The 25,315-nt window shown below is 41.7% G+C and overlaps 1 long non-coding RNA gene across 1 annotated transcript in view; it reads left to right on the forward strand.

The window, feature by feature from the left end:
• Positions 1 to 14,227, forward strand: part of LOC120242449 — a 33,309-nt gene extending 19,082 nt beyond the window's left edge. Inside the window, exons 4-5 of the long non-coding RNA XR_005531077.1 lie at positions 11,091 to 11,155; positions 13,989 to 14,227. This is a non-coding gene — a long non-coding RNA (uncharacterized LOC120242449). The remainder of the gene's footprint in view (positions 1 to 11,090; positions 11,156 to 13,988) is intronic.
• The last annotated feature ends 11,088 nt before the right edge of the window (positions 14,228 to 25,315 follow it).

The following is a 25,315-nucleotide window of genomic DNA, read 5'->3' on the forward strand; positions in this document are numbered from 1 at the left end:
TCATCTGGCTTTTTCCTGGGTTACTTGTAATATTTCCAAGACTTTTATAACCAAAGCCCCTGTAAAGCTTTCTGATTCCTTTCCCGCTGATCTTGACCAGGTAAGAAGATAATGTGTACGTTCTGGTCTTTGTATTATGAAATCTACAGGTATTGTGTTTAGATGGTACAAATCACTCCCCAGAGTGCTTGATATGCAGCCGCCCTTTACTTCTGCCTTTCTCTGTCTCCTGTGCTAGTGGCATTCATTCATGTATTAATATGAGAGCATCTACTGAGTCCCTATAGTGCTTATAAGGAGACACAATCATATGGTGATGCTCTGGATGACTCTCTGCCACCCAGGCAATCAAGGGGACCCCTTTCATGCAGTGGGTGTTCTAGGTAGGAGCAGGGCTCCCTGTTCTCCCATCATTTCTAGAAGTGAACACCACTCATCTGTCTGCATTCACTCCAAAGCCAGCTCCTCTGGGAAGCCTTTTCCAGCCACTGCCTGCTTTCTCCTCCCACATACACATAGGAATTAAAATAAGACATTCCTATAGGAAAGTCCTAGAAAATCAATTTGGAAAGACAGGTTAGGCTGGATAGGAAAGGGTCTCAACTGATAGACAACAGAGCTCGGCCTTAAAACAATAGGCAATAGGAAGTGGTGGAGGGCATTTGTGGAAGAGAGCGGGATTTAGGCAGATGGAATTAAGACATGACTTATGGGGCAGGTGGATCGATATTAGGAATAAGTTTAGGAAGAACCAGACCAGATCAGGGGCATGCAATGTGAGGAGGAGGAGATGTGAGGCATCTTCAGACAGGAGAATATTTTTTTGGTCTATTTTTTATTTATTTTATTTATTTAAAAAATTTTTTTCTTTTACAAATAGTTTATTGTCAAATTAGTTTCCACATAATACCCAGTGCTCTTCTCCACAAGTGCCCTCCTCCATGCCCATCCACCCCCCCCCCCCACACATCCATCAGTCCTCAGTTTTTGTCAGCAAGGAGAATATTTTTTTTTTATTTGGAGTAGGGGTGGGAGTCAAATAGCACTGTTAAGAAAGTGCAGTGAAAGTCAACACCTTTTACCTACCATTCAGGATAAACGAGTTGACTAGAGGATGCCAATAATTTAGGACATGTTTCATTTGGCCAGTTGGGGAAGTGAGAAAAGAGAAGCTCTTCTTTGCCAGATCCTCATGTGACTGACGAGCCTTTCTCTTAGTCTGTGACATCTGCCTTCTGATTGGCAATTCAGGCATGCCTGTCCAGATTGCCAATGAAGATGATGTGGCTTACAGTCTGGGCTCTAAGTCTTCTGGCTCCTGTACATGACACACTTCCTGTAGAGTCCAAACTACGTTCTCTGAGCTCTTCTGTGTATTGAGAGCCAGCCTGCCATCCGCACCCCATGAGGTATAGTCCCACTTTTAAAGCTCTGGGTGAGAGGAGAGTGAGTTCAGAATCTACCTAAACTAACACTTCTGGTAAGTACTGGAGGGCTTTGGAAGGCACAAAGAGGAAGGGCCGAGGGGCATTTAGTGAACATAAAACTATTATTACCTGATTCCTTCTGCCCCTCCCAAGGTCTGTTGAAGATGCCTTGAACGAGGTGGTTCCAGTGGGCTAGAGGCTGGCGCCTGCTGGCCAGCGCACATGTTGCTGTTACCTGTATGCTTACCTGCTCAGGGACGTAGATATCAGCATTAAGCTGTGGGGAGAATACAGTCTATTTCTTTTCTTTCCCTGGCGTCTCTAATCCTGGGCCTGTGGATCTCACTCTGAAGGTACCACAAAGGCCTTGGAGTTTGAAATCTCTAAACACATGGATGAGAAAACAAGTCCCAGCCATCAGGAGAAGTGGGGATGGGAGCATTTGCCACTTTCCTGCTAACTGCTTTGAAAGGGAAAAGACAGGTGTGGGTCCTGCTGATTCCTGAAACTGTCACAGATGAGAAACAGCATGAAATGGCAGGACAGCTTTGTAGATCTCAGTCTGGCACCCTTGCAAGATCATAGAGACTTGGGGGAGGAGCTGTTTCAACCAAAAAAAGCAGCAGGTTTTTGGTTTATTTGTTTGTTTGTTTTTGTTTTGTTTTGGCAACTTAGAGGCGACAGTGAATCAAAAGAGTTAGAGGGAAACTAACCTTATTACAAACAATTTTTTATATGGTTTTGCACTCCACTCACTTCTTCAGACGGTGAAGGGCTGTGGGATCTTATCCCTGCTCTGCTAGCTGTGTGACCTAGGGATTCATGCTTAACCTCTCTGGGCTGTGGCTGCTTCATCCATAATGAGGGTAATAATAACTCCCACACAGGGATTTTTGGGAAAGTTAAGATAGATATCACTTTAGACTAGTGCCTGGTGATCCAGAATAGCTCAATTTTTGTTGCCGTTACTTGGAAAAAAAATATTTATGAATTTCAATATTTATTAAAAAATTATAAATCCTTTTAAATAGGTAAAGTTGTATATGTTGATAACCATGGTCTATTGGAATAACCCATATTGGTTAAATAACAACCTGAAGCAGGGATGTTATTATTTTCCCCACATTCTATAGCTAAAGAAACCAAAGCCCAAAGAGAGAAGGTTGGCAGACAAGTGCCCCAGCTGCGTGGTAAACAACCTCTGAGGGGAGCGCCAGGGCAAAAGAAAGGATTCGGGCCACATGCTGGACATGTGAAGAGACGGGACAGGGGCTGAGGTTCCCTGTTCTCCCCTGGAGCTCTTCTTGCTCTGCTCCTTTGCCATGAGCCAGGCGAGTATCTAGGGTAAGAATGAGGCAGCCACTTCCCCTGTTTGCAGGAACATGGTCCCAGAATTAGAGAGTCTCTAAAATCCTTCTGTTGAAGCATGAAATTCAATATGGAAATGATCTCACATCCCCATCCTCATGGTTTTCATTTGTTAGATGCTTCAGTGGACCAGCCATTTCAGTCAAAGTGGGGCCTTTCCTCAAGGATTTGTCCTCAAGTATCTGGAGTGGACACAGTAGATACTCAGACTCACCCATTTTGATCAAAGGCTATCTTAATTCACACAAATTCTAACCATTTCAAAGTGTTGGCCCTTCTTCTGTTCCCTGAGAGTTCTAAGCAGCATAGCTCAGAAGAGAGAGGCTACTTTTCCTTGAAGGTCAGTGCTAATTGCAAGGTGACTGTCACCCTGGCACATGAAAAGGTGATGAGTCTAGGCATCTGGGTTCTCTTTTTCTTCAGCAGGATCTGAGTTTCCTACCCAGCAGCTGTGGGTGCCTAAAATTGACATTTGAGCTATGTATAAATTTCACTAGTTCTCGAAAAAGGTGGCAAAGTGATCCCATATATAGGATCATGTACTTTCCACTCCAGCCTGGCTCCAAATTAGAGTCCAACTAGGTTAGGAGAGAACCCAAAATTTAGAAGCCACGTTGGAGGTCATTCAGACCTCTCTCCTACCCAATGTTAAGAATCCTCTTTGCAAGCCTCTGCACATGGTCTTGCAGCCTGAACTTGAATACCTCCAATAACAGAGAGCTCAGTGCTTGGCAAGATAATCACACACAATTTTGAACACTTTTTTTTTTTTTTTTTTTTGCTTAAATTGAATCCCATCTTTGGTTTCCTATAACTCTTACCTGTTGGGTTTCTTCCCATGATGAATAAAGTCTTTATCCTCTTGGTAGTGTTCCGAATAGTTTTGAAGTTAGCTCTGTTGACTCAAATGTCTTTCTACTTCTGTTTTTTGCCATTTATTTAGCCATTCCTTATGATTGTCAGCCATTCACTATCTATTCTCAATGTCCTCTGCTAGGGCACTGGGTGAACCTCTATGAATGCTTTCCAATGTAGTCTGGCAGATGGGGTCAGGGATGAAACCCTCTACCATCTAAGTTGACTGGGGAGAAAACTTGCACGTGGGAAGGGAGAAAGAAGGCTATGGTCACAAAGATTGCTCTTTACACGAGCCCCATGGTGGAAACATGCTTAGAAATGTGAGGGGAAAAGTATAGCAAATAGAAAGAGGCAGAGAAGTAGAAGCAGGATGGCTCAAAAATCTAGCTTTGGTCTCTTGCTGATAAACGAGGCTCCCTCCCACTTCCCACCTCAGCAGAGACTAAAGCTGTTCATTCTTTATCCAAATACAGGACATTGTCCTGAATCAAGTGCACCAAATTAGCCTTGGACCATTGTCCCAAGAAATCAAGATCTTTTTGAATCTTGATTCTGTTTCCCTGGGTGTTTATTATTTTTCTCAGCTTCATATAGTCCATAGGAGACATTAGGATTCATTCCACATCTTTCCTCAGGTCAATGCTTAAATTAAATATCCGATAAGACCGAGCCATGTGCAGAACTCTGAAATGCGTCCTTATGTTTAGTATGTATTAGACATGCTGAAATATACCTATTGTAATAATTGGTGAGTGAATATGAGTTAAAGAGAAGATAACAATGTAAAAGAAATATCAGATCATCTAATTACAGCATGTGGGCATGTAAACAAATAGGAACAATAAAATTTAACATTTCTTTCACTAGACCATGGAGAATATTTTATTGATCTTTGTAATCTTGGCAGCTAAGCAGTGCCTGGTACATAATATAAATTTACTCCATGTTTGTTATTTTTTTTAATGAACACACACACCTTCACATCATTCTAGGAAAGAATGGGGGATTAGGTAGGCTCTCAGCTCTATTTCTCTGCACTTAGGCAGGGACCATGCAAAGCAACCATAATTCGTCATCCTCCACCCACCCCTGGTGATCTGCCTCTTCTCTCCTACTCTCACTTTGTCTGTAGGTTTTGAAGTTTTAGTTTATCAAGGTCCCAACTATCTTGAGAAATTCTATATTTTGTGGTAGATGTATGAGTCTGCTCAGACCACCATAACAAAATACCATATACCCAGAAAGAAATTTCTCACAGTTCTGGAGGCTGGAAGTCCAAGACTAAGGGTCAGTGGGGTCAGTTGCTCCTGAGGCTTTTCCCCTTGGCTTGCAGATGGCCATCTTCTTGCTGTGTCCTCACATGGTCTTTCTTCTGTGTGCTCTCCTGGTGTCTCTCTGTGTCCCAGTCATCCAAGGCATAAGCCTGAAAATAGGATTTGCTGGAAGAGTCGTGAACATGTGCTTGCTATATTCTTTTTGCAATTGATTGAGTAGAAAGTGTCTCTAGGAAGAGAAAGCTTTGCTGCCACTCCAGTGATGTGAGAGAGAGGGTGCCAGGCCACTCTGCACACTCCTCACCTGTGGGATAGACTGAGCCATGATGAAGATATTCTATGAGATATCTATGAAGATATTCTATGAGATATGTTCATGTCAGTGCTGCCCTCCCTTCATATATGTCCAAAGGGGCAGAGAGCTAATGGAAAGAAACATTCTGAATGCATCCCTATTTCCCATCTGGGGCATTATACTTCTGGTGTTGAAGGTCACAGGTGAGGGTGGGGGATGTGCAGGGGAGGAAGGAAGGGATGATAAGCCTTGCAAAGAGTTCCCCCTTCATCACTCCAGGGGTAAGAACCTGACGTTGCTGGTGCCTATGGTAATTGGCACTGTCAGTGTGCAAGATAAAACAGAGTCTGAGGTCCAAAATGAAAAGATTTTCCAAGTTAACATTCAGGCTGTATGTACTTCTTACGGCTCAGTTTTTATGCCTTGGTAACAATGATTCAAAAACTAAATTAAGCACTTACTATATAGCTTAGTAACACTTAATGTTCTTTACATCTCACTCACAATGCTCAACGCAGTGACATTCTTCACTGGGGAATACTGAGGCACAGAGAGGTTAAACAACTTGCTCAGGGGCTGACACTTGGAAGGAGATGAGGCTGGCATTCAATCCCAGATAATCTCACTCCAGACCCCATGCTCTTAAAATGCTCCACTCCTTATGAATAAAACCTACTAAAACTTATTAAGCACTAGATATGTGACAGGCACTGGTCTAAGGTCATACAACTAGTAATTGGCTTTCCAGTGTCACATACATGCTTCTCCCTCTCTGTCTTGCTCTCACTGTCTTTTACACACAGATTGCTCCTCATCTGTTTGGGATCAAGCCACTGGTCTTGATAGCTGTTTGGGGTCCACCCCTCCAAAGAGAACCCAGACTGAGGATGAGCGATAGAGGCATGCTAGGCCCTTAGGACAGACCAAAGCAGGCCTACCTCCTGGAAGAACATCCTTTCCACCCCCTTTCTCAAAATAGCTCTGTTGCAATCATTCATTGGCAAGCACACTCTTTCACGCTTATTGGATGGGAAGTATGCCCAAATTAATTGCTATACTTATTTCAATCACAACTAAGTCATTTTTTCCCCCTTGCATCAAGGAAGCAATAAAAGATGATGACAGTTTAAGATTCCTGTTTTTGGAGACAAGCAGATTTAGCTATGCTGTATCTTGCTGGTATTAGTGAGTTGGTCCTCTGCAAATTAAATCATTTAATTATTTTCTGAAGGACAGTTTCCTGATCTTACAGTGGTAATACCATATCTACCTCAGTCTTGCTGTGAGGTTGATGCCCATGACCACACAGCTGGTAAATTGCAGAGATAGGATTCAAATTCAGATTTGTCTGATTCCACATCCGTAATCACTAGCTGCACATGTTTTTCTTTTTTTTTTTTTTTAACTTGCTTTGGACTCAGTGTTCTCTTTCCTAAAATGGGCTTACTTATTTTCACCTCACTGATCTGTGATAATGAAATGAAATGATATATGTACAAAACAATACAACGCTAGGCACAATGGGTTCAATGTGGTAGCCATTGTCGAAAGATCAGTATAAACTATAAGAGAAGCTTTAGTCCCTGAAAGTTGTAAGTAAAAGATATTTATAAACGATTATCTTCTTACATCTACTTTTGCTTTTGATTTCAGAATACATGCATATGCATCTACTTTTTAATTTCAGAATATATGGATATAAATGACATGTGTAATTTTTAGAATGTCTGAGATGCCAAGTAGTCAAAGGAGCTAGACCAGTAGAGAAGACATAATGAATTCAGAGTCCTAAGGGGGCATGCATTTATTCTGGAATGTGACCCTCCTCATGCACAGAAGGACGGGAGCACTGGTTCTGCTGTGGAGATGGAGTTGTCAGCTTAGGAACAACCAAGGCACTTTGTCTTGTCAGCTTGCTGGTAATTCATCAAAGAGAATAAATGGACAGAGTACCTTGTGTGAATCTAATCTCCCCTAAACTACCAGACTCAATTCCCAAGAAGGCAGGAGATGGAACCCAGACCACAGCACTGAGTTGGAAAAGATGAAAGGGACCTCTCTGTGGTAATATGTCTACGTTCTTTTTTTATGACTCCAGTTTTAGTCCTTGAACAAATGGACATAAATAATTCCAACCATTAGTAGCTAAAAATGGACAACCATTTCTGGATCAGGAGAGAGACAGACTAATTATATTAATGTAGAGTAATTATATATATTTATGTTCCATATCCTCACTGCAGTTCTGAGATAAAATTCTCCTCGGGAGGGAATTGGTGAAGTCGGAGAAGCAGTAGGATACTAGGCGGATGTTTCAGAAATTCCAGCTGTTTGAAAGTAGAAGAAATGTCTGCATTTGAGCTTTTGACTTAACACCAAATGATGGTCAGAGTAGTGCGCTGGTCGCTAAGGAGCCTGCACCAGGTGATAACTGTTAGATACCAGCCGCTGTGAGAGTCCAAGGGGAGTCGCTTTTAATTCACATCTTGCATTAGGTTCTTGGTTTAAAAAGAGAGTGAAGTTCTGCAGCTACCTTGTACATGTGAGGGGGGATTATTGCTGGAAAAGGAAGATGCTGAAGTGGAGTTTTTGGCCATTTATTGCTGCTAGTTCTGGACCGCCTGCCCCATATTCTCACACAGACTTGAGAATTTAGCCACCAAATGATATGGCTGCAAGGTTTCACAGCCAAGACCAATGGGAGTGTATGACAATTTAGGTTCTTTTGTGAATCTTATTTTGATTTGAAAGGAGGATGAGGGATGCTGAGCTGGGCTCAACTTCCCATCCTGCATGATGACTGAGTTACCAGGGAAGGCAGTGTCCAGGATGGGTGCATTGATTTGGACCTCACTATTGTGTGCAGGGTACAACTATCAGGCTGAGGCATTATGGAAGGGGGAAAGTGAGGGAGTTGTCTGATCAGTCAGATTTGGGGCATATGCTCAACGTTGAGTCAATCATTTGGGCCAGAGAGACTAGTAATCTGACTAAGTAGGTCCAGGTCATATGACCTCTGTTCTGTCTAGAAGAGGCCTAGTCCCACCAGAACCCAATGAACAGGAAAGGACAAGAGGAAGTCTGCATTTTCAGAGCAGAATGAAAAAGGGGATGGTGGGCAAAAAAACTACTGGATCCCCACTCTCACCATCTTTGACTGTGTGATCTTGGGCAGAGAATGTTATCTCTTTTAGCTCAACATAAATGATGATGATAATTTCTCCCTCATAAGGCTGAAGATTAAATGAGTTAACAGACATAAAAAACAAAGTACTGTGTTTGGCATAAAGTAGGCACTCAATAAATATTAATTCCCTTGGTACTAAATAGATACCTGTATTTTAATACTTTTTAAGAGGTCTTGGAGTGCTAACTTGAAAGCTTGGTTCTAATGTTTCTGACCAGGCTGTGATTCAGAGAGGAAATAAATGGGAGAAAAAAACCTTTTTTTCCCTGTCATACTACCCTGTATTATTAGTTCAGATCATTCCAAAACTTCCCTATACTTCTCAGCAACTATCACTGAAGCAAAAGCTATGGCTATGCATTCTAGTACTATATTTGCTCTTTGGAAGCTTCTCATCCATCCTTCCAGATCCATCCATCTGTCTGTCTAGTCCTTCAAGAGGTATACTTGAACACCTATTAAATGCCAAACACTGTGCTAAGTACTGACTACATAGGCATCCTTTAAACAGACCCCTTGCCTTATGGAGATGACATTAAGGTCACTTTTCAGAATTTATATGCTACTCGAGCTACCCTACAGATAGTGGGGATAAGGCAACAGGCAAAGGACCTTCTCTAATAGAAGCTAGCGAAACGTTCAATGTGTAGTTACTATAATACTTTCTTTGAAAAAAAGAAGAGCCCAAACTTTGAGCACAGTGCAAAGGTTAATGGAATGTTTTTTGATACCTCTTCTTAGTAGAGAGAAATGTATTATGGAAAAAGGAGGCAGGAGTTCAAACTTTCTTGGATAGCTTTTTAAGAGGCCCGGACTATCATAATCATCTTCCAAATAACTCTTTTAAATCCAAAAAGAACAGTCTTGCTAATTAAACGTTTAATGAATAATATAGCTATCATATCAATTGTAGGTAAAATTTATGAAGCAGCAGGCTGAATTTTATATGCTGCATTGCTTTATGGCTGTTGTGAATATTAATACTATTTTGTACTTTACTGTTATGACCTCAACATGGGTTCTTGGAGTTCCGTGATGGTTCTGTTACATACATGGGTAGAGGGCCCTGTCTTTACATTACAAATTAGGAAATGAAGCTCAGAGACCTGGAAGATGAGATGTGAGTCACACATTTTTATACACTTTGTAGACTTTTGAATATAACTGCTGTAACCTAGTGTTTCAAGGACTTTATTTGCCTTTAAGAGCACATTATTCACTGTGTCTAAGGCCTCTTTAGCCCCGAGACCTTGATGAGAGCATGACCTGGTATGAGGTTGTTGTTACATTCAGAAAGTTCATCCACCTTGGAAGACTTTCAAAGGCACCAGTCTCCAAATCTGCCCCTGTTGTCAGGAACAGGTCTCTGGAGCCAGTCTCCCGGGCCCAAATCCCGGTGTCTCATTTTAAGATTATGGGGAGCCTGACTGACTTATTTCACCTCTCTGTGCTTCATCCCCTTTGTAATATGAAGATAATAGCATTTCCTATTTAGATTGCTATAGACATTAAGTGAGCATTATCAGCTGCATGGAGGGCTAGGTATTCACAGGGCTCACCCAGAAATCTCCCTCTCTCTCTCTCTCTCACACACACACATACCCCACAAAATAATTAAAACTTGCACACTTGTTACAAACACGTTATAAATGTGTGCGTCTCACAAGAAGTTATGTGAAGATTCTTGTCAGAATGAATGAATGAGGGGATTTGGACAGGATAATTATCTGAGGAAGTTTCTAGTGAGAAGATGAAACAAGAACTGGCTTTTGGCAACTACCTGGAGGAGAGAGTGGTATAGAAAAGCACCTCTCCAAATACGTCCTTTGTAGTCTCTTACCCGACCTGATGTTCTGCCAGTAGTAAAATACTTCGTAGGTCTTAGAATTTTTTTTCTCTAACGGACACTTGAAGTGCAACCCTTATAAGAAACCAGATTCTCTAGAAGTATAACAATAAATGGTGCTAAATTGGAAGAGATACGAGTAGGAAAAAAAAAATCACTGGTTAAGGAGAGATGTGGGAGATTTTATAGCTCACAGATAAATTCTTCAAACTTCACTTTTGTACCTGAAGGAGGGGCTAAGCCCTCAAGTAGCTAAAGAGTAGCTTTTTATTTTTCCCTTTTTCTTGTTTTTTTTTTTTAAATTAATTCACTACATGAAGGATTTGTAAAAGCATATTCACATTTGTTAAATTCTGACTCCAGATTTATGAATCTCCCATAAGCCTCCTTTACCCAAGGAAGGCTTTGATTGGCATGCAGATGAAGCGCACACACACACACACACACACACACACACACACATCACAGCATGCATCACACACACAAACCACACACACTATATTCTACAACACACAAACCACAGCACACACACTCACGACACTGCACACCATACACCACATGCGTAGCACACACACCATACATACACATTCCAACACCCTCGTACACACAATGCATACCATATACCACACATCCGCACACCCCATATGCCCCTCACACATACCACAGAGACATACACACCAAACACAGATACTCTTCACAGCACACCACACACACACACACACACTAGCCCAAAATCTGTAAATATTAATCCCCTTTCCATCATTTCTTGCTGTGTGACAATGTACGAGACATTGAGGAATTAGGATAACTAATGTCTTCCCTGCCTCCCTCACAGAATTTATGGGAAGACTGGAATGCCACGTGGAAAAGTGCTCTGTAGCCATGCAGAGCTCTACAGAGGTCAGTCAGCGCGCTGTGAATAGGTCTTCCCTGCAGACCACCATGAGGGGAGGTTGGGACTTCTGGCCCCTGTCAGCCCATGCCGAGGGCTGGCTGTGTGCTGACGAATGGACTCAATGATGGCATGGCCCAGGACACCACAGACCCTGCAGAGGTGCTTGGGTAACACTGCCTTGGCTGCAGGGAGAAGCTCTGTTGAAGGGAAGTGTTTTTGCACTTAAGGTACCAGCTGTGCAAATCCTGTGAGTTAAGACCACTGTCAATTCTTCATTTTGCTTTGACCAGCAAGTCTCTGGCAAGTGCTTGATTTTAACCCGTATTGAACCTAAGTCATATAAGAAGAGAGAAATTTCACTCAGTACTTTCTTAGCACCTAGGGATTATTTCATAACAACCCCATGGGATACGTATCATTATTATTATCTCCTACATGAAATACAGGGGATGAAAATGCCAAGGCAAACATCCATTATGGTTTGCCTGGGACTGAGGGAAACCCAGGAACATGACACTTTCAGTGTTAAAACTGTGGAAGTCCCAAGGCAAACGATGACAAATGGTCACCATAAACCTGAGGCACAGAGAGGCTATGTCACTTTCCTAGGATCACACAGCTAGTAAGTAGTAGAGCTGAGATTTGATGCTCTACTATACTCAGGCATTGTAGCTACTGATTCCTCAATCCTAAGTTCCCATTTTCCCTCTGTGACCTGGCTGAGCTCTTACAATTTCCTACCATGGGAAATTTTTTTTAAGGTTCATGATATGAAAATGAAAATTAGAATTTATCAAGGTTAATGATGTATCTCATAAACTTTGTGTATATCAGGGCACTCTAATATATTTGTCCATACTACCTATTAAGTAAGAATATGAAAAATCAATTTATTGTAAATCAGTATTTTTTAATAAAAAGCACAAATAAACACATACAGGCATAATACAGTCCTGAAAAGATATAAACTGATTGAACTATTTATTTTTTTTGAACTATTTAAAATTAATTACTACTAAACACATAAGAATCCAGAAAACAGACACAGTAAGTGATAGGCAGGTCATGAGAGAAAGCACTGTGAAAATGTAGGACCTTAAGTGGAAGGCTTTGTGTAGACCAGATTTAGATATTTGGAGAAGAGAGATTTCTAGGTAGAAAAACAAGGGGAAAAGCATGCAGGCAAGACAAAATCTACTATATCCAGATACCCAGTTTGAGATTGGGAGCTAATAGGGAATGCTGATGAGAAACTAGTATACAAATGGGCTTTTCTAGAAAGTAATTTTTTTTTAATTTTTATTTTAAAGAGAGAGAGAGGAAGCTGAAGTCGGGAAGAGGGGTGGAGAGAATCTCAAGCAGACTTAACACTCAGTGAGAAGCCTGATGCAGGGCTCAGTCTCAGGATTGTGAGATCATAACCTGAGCTGGAATCAAGACTGAGCCACTCAGGTGTTCCCAGGCTTTTCTAAAGAAGAGGCAAGACAGCTGTCTTCAGTCATCACTCAGATGACCACAAATTTTTGTATTACAGTGGGTCATTTTCCAAAAATCTGATAAAATGTTTTACCCCTTGAATAAGCCAAAACTCCCAAATCCACTTTTTCCTTTTTTAAATATATTATTTGAGTGTGTGTGTGTGTGGGGGGGGAGGTTCTACAATCCACTTCTATGATCTGGTTCAAAACATTAGAGATTACAAGTTTTTGCCATTTTATTTTGTTTGTGTTTATTTTTGAAAAAGAGAGAAAGACAGAGAATGAGCAGGGGAGGGGCAGAGGAGAGGGAGAGGGGGAGAGAGAGAGAGGGAGGGAGGGAGGGGGTTGCGGAATCCGAAGCAGTCTCCAGGTTCCAAGCTGTCAACACAGAGCCTGATGGGGGCTCAAACTCATGAACCACGAAATCATGGCCTAAGGCAATGTTGGAAGCTTAACCAACTAAGTCACCCAGGTGCCCCACAATTTTTCACCATTTTAAAGGCTACTAAAACAAAATAATTATTCAGATAGGCCGTATTTCCTGGGAGTTATTATGTACAACAGAAAGCTGTAGCATATTTTCCCAATGAGGAAAACAATAATATATTAAAAAATCAAATTTAAAAAGAACAAAGATACCCAAATCACCCCCTCTTTTCCAATTTCTAGCCTTACTTTCAAATGAAGAATCCAGTGTTCCTGAGAGAGCCTATTGACTGACTTACCAAATAGTTAAGGCCCATAAATTCTTAATTACAGTTATCCAAATTCCATGTGAACCACACATTTTGAGAGTACCTTTGCCCAGCAATAGTTTTAAGCCAATAGACATGAAGCTGTATAATCAAGAAATTCATCATAGCTGTAATCACCCTCAAAAATGCCAACATTGAAAACAGTCCCAATACTTAGAAGTGCAATTCCCAAGTGGAAAGAGACTGCATACATTTGCTCAAGGAACAATCATTTACATTGCTGTGAACTATAGAATGAGTCACTCCATATTTATATATTTATGCTTACCGCTGGGTTGTATATTGGAGCCTAATATTCTAATTACACCCAAATCAATCCCATTTTTCTCTCTATGGAGGGAAATGAGCTATAGGCTCATCTATGCATATTCTGCATAGAGACTTCAACACATCAACCTACAAGTGTGTCTTGAAGTAGAGTTTGAGTATTGCTTACTTTAGAATCATCAGGGTTATGTGATAAAATGTAAATTCACAGGGCCTGAACAGAGTAGGTTCAGGAATCTGAATATTTAAAATCTGTGCTCTAGATGAGCTTTTTCCACTCTAGTTTGAAGGATCACTGGTATAGAAAGTGCATGAAATCAGTCTCTTTTTCTCACCAGGTCACCAATGGCAGTGATAGAACTGAGTTCTAGAAGGTGATTTTGCACCTAGGTCTTTGACAAATGGCCTTGGCAACCCAGTTTCAAATGTTGGAGGGCTGGCAAAAAAGCATGTCATGAGAACTCTCCTCTGAATACTTTATTGATGAAATGTCTTCACCACTACCAGAATTGTCCGGGGAAAGTATGAGACTTGCTTGACATGTTTTGCAAGCTGCAATTAAATATTCACAGAGCAAGAAGTCATATGTAGTTCTTTGTTGTACATGAATTACGTGCAAAGAGTATATTATAGTAGGCAAATAACATTTCTTAAACCTTACATCTTATTGACTGTAAAATCCAACCCACTCTTCCCTGTGAGCATCTGCTCCTCTTCTCTGTGTGTACTCCACCTGCATTTCTTCTGTATTTACACCTCTCCAGAAGGCTCGCATTCTGATGAGTTAAAGGGTAGTGGATATGTACACTGTTTCACTTGGTAAGAACACATCCCTCCCAAAACATGTTCCTAACTTCTATCCAAACCCTTCAACACATTTGCTCTAATAGCCTTCCTTTACTTTCTCTTCCTTGCTACCAACCTGGCTGAATCCTCTGTCCCACCCTCCCCACCTTCTGTCCCCTGTAAAACAGCATGGGGTGTCCCTAACTTATCTATATAGGTTTCTTTCACACTTACTCATGTGAGTTGGCATTCCTCTTTGCTTCCCCATGGACCATAATGATCCCAAGGAATGGAGGTGTTTGCTCCTTTCTCTTTCATACCTAATGATAACCAACTTAACATTCTGCACAATTAGCTCTGGGCCTCTGTGCAGAGTGGTGGGTGCTCAGTCAATGCTGCCAACTGACTGACTCGGTGATGGTTATTCTTCCTTCACCTTATGATGTTTAGAATGGCAATTCTCCCTGCCACCCACAGAATGAAACTTGACTTCCCCAAGCATTAATTTTATAAAACCGGGAGAACCAAGCTAATGTGAGCCCATCGCTAGGAGTTAGCGTCATAGTTCACATCAAGTAAACTCACGCAGGCTTTTCTTTTTCTTTTCTTTTTTTCCCCCTCACAGCCCATTTTATAAAACTCTCAGTAAATACATTTAATAATCAGTTGGTAGATTAGCATACAAAACTAGTCTTAACTAAATTCGAATTCAATCTTTATTTGAGGCAGTGATAGCTAATATTGACTGTTGCATAGAATTATGAGAAACCCCTGAATAGTCAGCTCCAGTGGAGCCTAGATCTATTTTTTAAAACCAGTTATTGATTTCTGCAAATAGGTTTTCCTTGAGGCTCCAGCAGATCATGGTCTTTAGGTGAAGTGTGGTGAGGTGATGGATAGTGAGGGCGAGTACATTTTCCCTTTGTTCATCTACATTCTTATTAATAATAATATCTTTCATTTATAACTCCTTTCATCCTCGAGCATCGAGAAGTGCCTTGCAGACGTAATAATGCTGTATGGAGAAATCCATCACCTAGCCTGGAGGCGAGACACAGCGGCTGTCTAGCTACACAGCTCAGCTAAACCACAGTTCAGGACACCAGGAGGAGGTGAACATCCAGCCAAATCTATTTTAAGAAGACAGTTACAGATGCCTAGATTGGAGTGGGGCTAGGCCCTTTGACCTAACCACCACCAGTGTGATGAAGGGCTCCACACCCAAATCCCCAACCACTGTACCCGGTGGTAATTCAGCATGCTATCTCAAAAAGATAACCCATATAAGAAGCAAAGTCTCATTTATCTCTCCCCCCCAAAAATAAAAGAAGGACAAAATTGACTAGACAAGTCTGAAGGGATGCACTAGGTGTACAAACGTGTGCCTGCCCTTCATCCACAGGCAGGTTGAACTGTAATAGCATCTTCTGTATTGCTGTGATGATCCCAGCTCGTAAGCACTCCTTTCAAAGCCCTTGTTTCTGTCTCTCTTAACTGCAAAAAGCCAAATATGGAAGAATGACTGTCTGGGCATAATGGGTAAACCTCAAAGAGGAGGTTACATTAATTCACTTCATCACTTACTGATTGTGTAAACTTAGGCAGGTGGCTTAACCTCTGTGCCTCTGTTTCCTCGTCTGTAAGAAGAGAGTGACAATCGAACCTATCTCTTAGGCTCTTTGAAGACTGAATGAGATGGTCTACGTGCAGTGCTTATCATAGTATCTGCCACACAGTAAGAACTAAATGTCAGTTAGTATCAGCATTTTTATTCCACAGATAAAGTGGAAAAAAATGAGATTTATCTTTAAACCCCTTATGATTAATTTTTATCTAGATATTTTCCTCCAACTTGGTAGATAGCACATTATAAATATTAAAAATATGTCGGCTGGTTAAAAACCAAAATAAGAAAACAGAAAGGCATGCATAGGCAAGAATAAGTTCATCCATTAAGTTCCCCTTCAGAGGAATTTGCCATCAAGATTTATAGGTGATTTCTTTCAAGTGTTTGTTGTATGAAGTCATTTTTTTCTGATCATTTGGACATCTCTTGAAAGCTGGGAATGCTTGCCATCTCGATCAGCAAGGAAATTGCCAGCCCATATCAGGAGATCACATGATGAGCCTCCCAGGTCCTACTGCTAATTAGCAACCCAGATTTTTCCCCATACCCAACCAATCCATTGACTCAGTCTTCCGTAGGATGCCAGTACCTTTCTCTTGTATATGGCTTAGTTTACTGGTTTTGCTTCACTGTGCTTTGACCTATCCATGTGCATTCAGATCTTCACTAGTGCTTAGAAAGCAGAGTAAGCATTTGGTCTGCTCAGTTCTCCAGCACAGGGCCCGCAATGTTGTCATGTCATGGACCATGGACAAGTAGACACTTAAACGTCCCCTGATGCCAATGATTCAGGTGGTGCTATTTTGCTGTGTGCACTGGATACAGATTATATTTGACCAGCTCAGTAGCGGCTGTGTGAGCAGGACGCTGGCTTAATTACCTTTCCTAATGGCTGATAAGGATCAAAGGATGGGTGAGCTGGAGTGCTGAGTGGCACCAGATGCCATTTCCCATTTCCTTACTGTCCCCAGCCTTGTCCATGAAAGGCAAGATTAGAAATGACATCCACTTATCACCACTTTTTCTCCAATGACATGTGGCTCATACCTTTAAGTGAAAGAGTTTCTCCTTCCTGCATGTGGCAAATGGAGAAAGCCATGTGCTCCCTGCTCACTTGATTATCCTCTCTCCAGCTGAGATGCAGAAACCTAATTGCTGTTGAGTAAATCTTATCTACAACTGAGCTGACCACATGGGACAACTGAATCCTCAGCTTGGGAGCTGGGATGTATTACAGGAAAATGGATTGTACAACAGATCGCCTTCACTGGACACATAACTGAGGGCTCTCTTTTGGGGTCACCATTTGCCTTCTGAGACTATTAATAAATATAGCCTCTTTACTCTCTGGAGTTATAATTATTTCTAAGAAAATGTTCTGTCTTAAAAATTTGGGAAAAAGTATTTCCATATCACAAGTCAATGACCTCTGCACGCTAGTCGGTTAATTCATTTACATAAATGTATTCTCTTACTACACTGTAAGCCCCCATGAGGACCATGGATTCTCAATTACTAATATCTGGTCCCTGACAGGTGCTTGATAAATGTTTATTGAATGACCTAAGGAATAAAATAAGGAGTGAGTTCTACATTAGACATAAGAATGAATACATCAACGAATGAGCGAGGATATATTTTTGCATTTTTGGCTAAATGTCCTATGATGTTGGTTAGAACAATGTACACAGGGGCCCCTGTATGCCAATTTGGGTGGATTGGGGAAAAGGATTAAAACCCATTCCTTCCTCAGGTCAGTAATACAAGATTTTCCAAAAAAACATTGGAGAAAGAAAAAGAAAATTTCTTAATGGGATATGTTGCAATTGGTGTGCATGGGCGCAAATCTTAAAAGAAAAGCCTTGCTTCTCCATACCATTAAGTACTTTTTGGACCTTGAAGTTGTTTGTTCGCATACTCTTAGCTCAGAAAAATTACCCTCTAATGTCCCTAGGTGCCAGCCAAGAGCTTTAGAAGTGTGGTTTATTTTTCTCCATCTGGAGCATCACCCTTTGGCCGCTACTCTAACTGCAAGTCCCCAGAAAAGGAAAGGAGGAGAGAGTCCTAGCTGCTTGCTATGCAGTGCAGGCAGCTCTGGGCAGAGGAAACCACTACCAAAAGCACTCCTAGGGTCACAGACAGCCCCTCCTTCTCAGGACACTTCCAATGGGGCAATCCTCTTGACAAAGGTACTATAGTGTAGAAACCAGTTGGGTCAGAGGCAGCACAAGGTTTGAAGTGCTCTGTAGCAGACTGCTGGGCCCAGTGTTTGTGGGGAAGAGAGGGATGGGAAGACAGATGTATCTGAGATTCCAGACTGAGGTGAACTGGCAATCCATTTCCAGCCCTGGGAGGTCACACCTCAGGCCTGGCTCATTGAGATGGGCAGGCCGTTTTCGAAACTGTCTTTCTATGTATATTTATGTAGAACACCCAGCATCCCTGCAAGGAGCTGTTGCTTGTTATTTTGACTGATTACAGCAGAGTGGCTTTGTTGCAATGGCAGCAACCACGCATTAGCTCTGGCGAGCCAGACAGAAACCATCAGCTCATTCCGACCACATCCACCCCTGGAGGTGAATATTCAACAGGAATTGATCTCCTTAATGAGAACACAGCCCATGCTGCTTTGATTAGCAGCAGTGGAATTTTAAATAGTTAATTATGGCAGAGAGTTCAGCATGTGCACATGTGTGCACTGGGGAGCATGCACGTGTATGAGAAAGTTGACATACAGATGGTAAGTCGGCGCTCAGCCAGTGCCTGGGCCTGGAGACTTACAGGACGTCCAGAGAGGGTGATGCCAGAGAACAGCACCAAGCCACTGGTGGTTGGAACAAGAGGGGCCCTGGCATCAGGAAAAGCCCTTAAGGGAAATGCTTGATGATGTTGTGCCCTTCACTCGGTGCCTATAAGAAATGCTTTCCAGTACGTTCTGTCCAGTCCAATGTCTCTGTCTTCTGATATGGCCATCCCATGGGACACCCGGGATGATGCAGATGAATGCAGTGGTTTAGGAGGGGAGATCTGCCCATTCCAAACAAAATAGCTCCCTTTTTCTAAAACTTGGCTGAAATACCTCCTTCCCCAAACCCAATGAACATAATTAAGAATAAGCTGAAATGGACAAGAAGACATGATAATTGATTGTGGCCTTTCTGCCTGACAGCTGCACTTAATTAACCTTTAGATTCAAATATCAAGTGGTGTCTGCATGGAGAGACTTGGGGAAGAAGCCATCTGACCACACTTATCTCTGCTCACTGAGGGGTTGGTTCAGAGGTCACCTTGGGGATGAGCCAAAGCTCAACCATTCATCCCCATTCCCACCCAAACATCATTCAGATACCAAGAGTTTTCTCTCAAATCAAATCTATAGGACATGGGAATGCCTAACATGTTCCAGGGTTATTGCAGCCTGCTCTCTATCTTTGAGGCATAACATCTGCAAATGAGAGTCCATTACTTGAGATGTTCTTAGCCAGGCCTTTCAAAAGGCAACTAAAGACACAACTCACAGGCCAGATGTCATGTGTCCCGAAAACAAAAGCATGACAGTCCTGCTCTGGTCTTTTTCATCTCACCAGCCTGTGTAGATCATGATCACTCACAGTGACATCCCCTTTAAGAACAAAGCACAGCAAACGTGAGAATTGCAGGTGAACACTGGGAATTTGGGACTCTGCTCAAACTCTCTCAACAAGCTGAAAAGGCAGGAGAAGCCAGGTTCTCAGCAGCATCTGTGTGGCTCATGGGAGCTGGGCACAGCTTTGATTTGTCAGTCCTTGTTTAAGGACCCTGGTGCAACCTCCTCAGCCACACAGTTTTTGAGGCACGTTGCTGGGGGCGACACAAAGCGTGTCAAAGGGCATATGAGGTTGGGGTGATGCGCTGTGTCCCCAGACTTCTCTGCCCTCTGGGATCAGGCAGAGGCTGGTTCCCAGCCAATACACTGTTGGAGCTCTTTACTGTATGGCTTCTCAAGGGCTGGTGTGAAACCAGCGACAGGACAATGGATTGTCTGACCTCTAAATACAGCTCCAAGCACAACTCAGGTCTCTTTTCCTCCTCTCTGGCTGGCAATCTGGTTTCAAAGGAGGGCCAGACTCTACTGGCCTGCAAAATGGCATATCTAAATTGTCATGAATTTTGGAGGGTGATGTCAGTGTTTCTGGCTATGCTTAGTCTGTCTTGGCTGACACTTTTAAAAGAAAAAAGGGAATAGAAAGAAGACAAAAAAAGGGAAAATCATAGGAAAGAAAAAGCAAGAAAAGAAAGAGAAGAGGAAAGAAGAGAAGGAAAATATAAATTCACATCCCTTTCCCCTTATTTCCTACACCCATTTTTGGTATCATGAGTTTCTCTGTTCAATCCACATCTTAATAGTGGACATATTCCTCCCTCTCCATCATTTTTTCAAAAGCAAAATAATAACACTAGCTATCAGACTTTTAAGTAAGAGAGTAATTACTTGTAAAAACAAGACAGAGATAGCAGGCATACTGTATGTCACAATAAAGAGCATCTCAGCTTTTCAGCAGACAGCCAGCTCCCTAGCAAGTACTACTCTCCCATCATGGCTCAAGTTGTCAAGTTCCTGGTGTCCGTCTCTCATTGGGTTTAGATCCATTTTCTAGTTTCTATAAAACCAAAACAGTCATTTAGAATAACTCCTGGCCAGTTACTCATTGATCACTCCAAAAATGTGTATATTATTATTCCTCCAACTTCCAGCAAGTGGTACGACTATGGTTAGAGTCAGCTATCACCAAGAATCCAGGTATAAAGAAAATTTGGCCATCAGTTGTCCAACTGAATGCTGACTGGTATCATAAATAAACATTAAAGATATAAAATATCACCTAAGGAAGAGAGGGACCAAGTGGTGGTTCTCAAATATTAATTTACCTAAGGGTCACCCAAGGATCACTTAAAAATGCATATTGCAAGGCACCATTCTCAGAGATTATTAGATCTCAAGTGGAGCCCAGACCTCCACATTTTAACAAGGACATTGGGGTAATTTTTTTGTATGTGGTTCCCAGGTTTTACTTGGACAAACATTAGTGAAAGGTAACAATGTATCCTTACTTTGTCTTTTCTGGGGATATTTCTCCAATATCTCTTTGGACCCAAAACAGGCCCAGTTAGAAAGGATAAAGGTGGACTTTGCTTCTCAGCATGTCACAAAGTTTGTAATTATATGTGAGGATGCTTGTGTGTATACTTGTGGGGCAAGTTAGATGTGCTGAAATGAGACTTCCTTTTTCTCTCTTCTCTCTTTTCTTTGTATTCACTGTGGTGAATACTGAGTGTGACAGGGAAAATTTCTAAAATGGCCTCCTAAAGACACTCCACCCTAATTCCAGGCACTTGCAAATACGATATCTATCACTCCAGTGATTATTTTATATGGTGCAGTTGATCTTAAGATAGGAAAACTATCCTGGATTTTCCATATGAGCCCAATGCTATCATAGGAATCCTTAAAATCAGAGAACTTTCCATACCTGGTGACAGAAGGAGGCACCAGAGAGATCTGGACCACTAAAGGGAGCTCACAGGCCTTAACTGGTTTTGAAGATGGTGGGTGGCACATACCAAGAAATGAAGGTGATCCTTTAGAGCTGGGAGCAAGCAAGGAATCAGGGACTTTAGTCCCGTAGCTTCAAGGGACTGAACTCAGTCAACAGCATGAATGAGCTTAGAAGCAGGTTCTTCACCAGTGTCTCCACATAAGAGCCTCAGGCTGGCCAACACCTGTGAGACCCTGAGCAGAGAACCTGCCAAGCCCGCCTGGATCTCTGACCAACACAACTGTAACACAACAGTTTTAAGCCACCAAATTTTTGGTAATTTGTTTCACAGCAAGAGAAAACTACTACCCTTAGGGAATACCAAATGGATAAAATACAACTCTATCCTTCAGGATCTCATAATACAAGAGAGGCCAACAATATACCACCAATCAAAATGCGATGTACATAGGATTTATTAACGAGATGAACCCAAGGAACTATGGAAACTTGAACAGAACCATTCTTGCTTGGTGTGCTAGGAATCAAGGGAGCTCAGCAATGTTTCCACAGACAACGTGACATGTGGGCTGGCCTTAGAGGGTTTTGTTAGGTAAAAAAGTAAGAGAGGACGTCAGTTAAGGAAACAGCAGAACGAAAGGCAGAGTGGTCTGAGAGTACTTGTCAGGATGGGAAAGGAAATTCAGAGCCAAGTGCAGCGGGAGCATGTATGGACAATGACCACAGATAATGTTGGAAGTTAGGCAGCAGTCAGGGGGAGGATACTTCACGTCTTACATTTGTGATGGGGAGTCCTGGAAGGTGGTGAGTATGTAAGAGTGCCTGGTCAAATTTTCCTTTCCATGTGGAACTCAGGCACACAGAATGGGATTAATTAAAATTATAGGTTCATGCCACACTCACAATTCTGGTTTTTTTCTCCCTTTCTTACTCTTCTTCCTTCCCTCCCTCTTTTTTCCTTCTTTCCCCCTTCCAAATATAATTCATACTTTTGAACACTACACCCAACACAGAAACCAGAGCACTGACAACTTGCCTCTAGTGTGTATCCTCCTCTATCCTATCTATTGATTGATTAATAATTTTATCAGTTGATCTATCTTCCAACCTACCAATCTGTTTCTCTCATATCTATGCATACTTCTCAATTGTATATTGCTTAGGTATTTTCTTTTTAATTTACAAGAGGGCACCATGCTGTTCGTAATCTTTTGTATTTGTAATTGTGTTACTAAAGTTTCATTCCATATGTTGCCTGGAGCTATACTTCATTCATTTTGATTGCTGTACATTATTACATTGAGTGCATACATTGAAATGAATTGATCTATTTTCCCATTCTTCTAGCTTTGGGAATTTGGGGGTTTATGCAAGAGTGTGCCTACCAGAAAAATATGGAACCAGGATTAGGGCAGTAGATGTGCGTTGGAGAAGAGAAGGCAGGAGAGAAAGTTAGATAAATTGGCCATGATTAGTGTTCAAAATGGCTAGCATATTCAACATACATCAAAATCCTATAGTTCTGCTTCCCACTTCCCCCAATGGACTTCATGTGACCACACAAAAGGACCCCTCATGTGGCTGAGCCCTGTGGTCCAAGAGAACACAGAAGAGCATGGATCTCAAAGTATGAGTACATTCTGTTCATCAGAGAAGAAAATCAATGGATCTTTTCCTGCATGGAAATACAGATGTAGGCAGCAGCCCTCTGGATCCCACTGGTAGATGGATGATAATATTGCAATGGACTGGGAGGCTTTCGACCCGTGAAAAAGGCCAATGGTAGAATAACCATCTTGAGATGGAGAAGCAGCAGGGACAGAAAGACTTGCAGCCTTGTAGCAAAGAATTGGAATTTAATACAAAGCTATGTTTTTCTGACATTTGTTGGAGACCAAATCACCACTTGCTGCAGGTATAAGTACCCCCTTGCAGTTCCAGTAGGACACAGGGCTCTTCTTCACTCAATGCTCTAAGCAATTTTGAAGAGCCCTGACTATAGAGTGTTAAGTGGATTTAGGAGGAGACGGATCAAGGGGCACTTTTTACCATCTCTCTTTTAAAGTATGTTACAAAGTAGGGTGGTAGAAGAGAGGTTTTTTTTATTTTTTTAATTTTATTAGAAATTATCCTTACATTTAATTCCTTCTGTCAAATGGACCATTATGCTTATAATGGGTAATTATCTTTATCATCCTAAAATACTTCATCTTCAAAAGAAAATGTTTAAATAAACCTTTGTTAGAATACTTCAATATAAGAAGCTTTACTGAGTTTCACTGTAATGAAATTTGGCCTTCTTATGGGGCTGGTAGAAATTGGATGTGTACATTGTTTAAATTCATTTTTCCTAATTCATTGCATTATTTTAAACATTTTATTTTTGAGATATTGTACACTAACCAAAAAGTGATTTAGGCCATGAAAAAAAGGGAAAGTCCTTGTAATTTTTATATCCAAGAGAGGTTTTATCTTGCAATAACTAACTGCCATTTTCTTTGTACAGCAAGGCCCACATGGTGTGGGGGAGTGCAGAGGGGCTTCACGGAGAAAAATGGTTCTAGATTCAGCCCTACCGCTAAATAGCTATGTGACCAAGAGCCAGGTACTTGACGACTCTGTGCCTGTTTCCCTGTTTGTAGAATGAGGGGGTGGATTAGATAACAGGGGTCCTAATGCCTGAGGGAGATGCCAGCCCAACTCACAAGCCAACAGGAAGTGAGCCATCTGGGAGTCCTGGTCCAAATGCTAAAATATCCAGGAAGCTATGAGAAAGTCCAACTGCAAAACCTATTTTTGTTCAGCGCTAGATGATCTCAATTTTACCTTTGTTTTTAATCTAACAAATTTAAACTATGAGTTGGGTTTCTGCAATGTGCAAAGAAAACGCTTCTTTGATCAACGTTTACATTGAATTCTTTTACAGTTTATTTGAATTAAGTGGAAGACTCACAAGTCTCATCTTTGTTTTCCAAGTGCTTTGAACCCAAATCTTCTGGGGCTCCAGATATCAAGCAGGAGGTTGAGCTTGATGCTGAGGAACTCTGATAAGAAAAAGGGGTTATTTGTTTTGTCTAGACCAGTGCTTCTCAACCTCGACACTATTGGCATTTTGATCTGATAGTTCTTTGTTGTGGAGGACAGTCTTGTGTATTGTGGGGTGTTTAACAGGGTCATCCCCACTCTCTACCTCTCAGATGCCAGTAAAAGAACATCACCACTCCCAGTTGTGATAACCAGAAATGTCTCCAGACATTGTGCAATGCCTGTGTGCAGCAAAATTACCCCCAGTAGAGAACTATTTGTCTAAATCAGGAATCAGCAGACTACAGCCTCTGGTCCAAGACCAGCCAGCCACCTGTTTTGTAGATTAAGCTATATTGGAACATAGTCATGCCCATGTGTTTACATATTGTCTACAGCTGTTTTTATGCTACATCAGCAGAGTTGAATAGCTGTAACAGAGGTCATATAACCCACAGAACCTGAATATTTATTATCTAGCCCTTTACAGAAAAGCTTGTCAGTCTTTGCTCTAGACCAATACAAAGAGTGAGGCAGGTGCTTTCCCTGCCAGGCAAGAACACGTTACAGCTCCTTAGAGGAGAATGAGTGATGCGGGAGATGTAGGTGAACGAAGGAGTAAGAAGATCTAAATATTGTCACAGTGTCAGCACTCACGAGGATGCCAAGAGCATGACAATCCTCCAGTGTA

Source organism: Hyaena hyaena, unplaced genomic scaffold (genome assembly GCF_003009895.1).
Source record: "Hyaena hyaena isolate Hyena2069 unplaced genomic scaffold, ASM300989v1 scaffold_305, whole genome shotgun sequence".
In the NCBI taxonomy this organism is placed as follows: domain Eukaryota; kingdom Metazoa; phylum Chordata; class Mammalia; order Carnivora; family Hyaenidae; genus Hyaena; species Hyaena hyaena.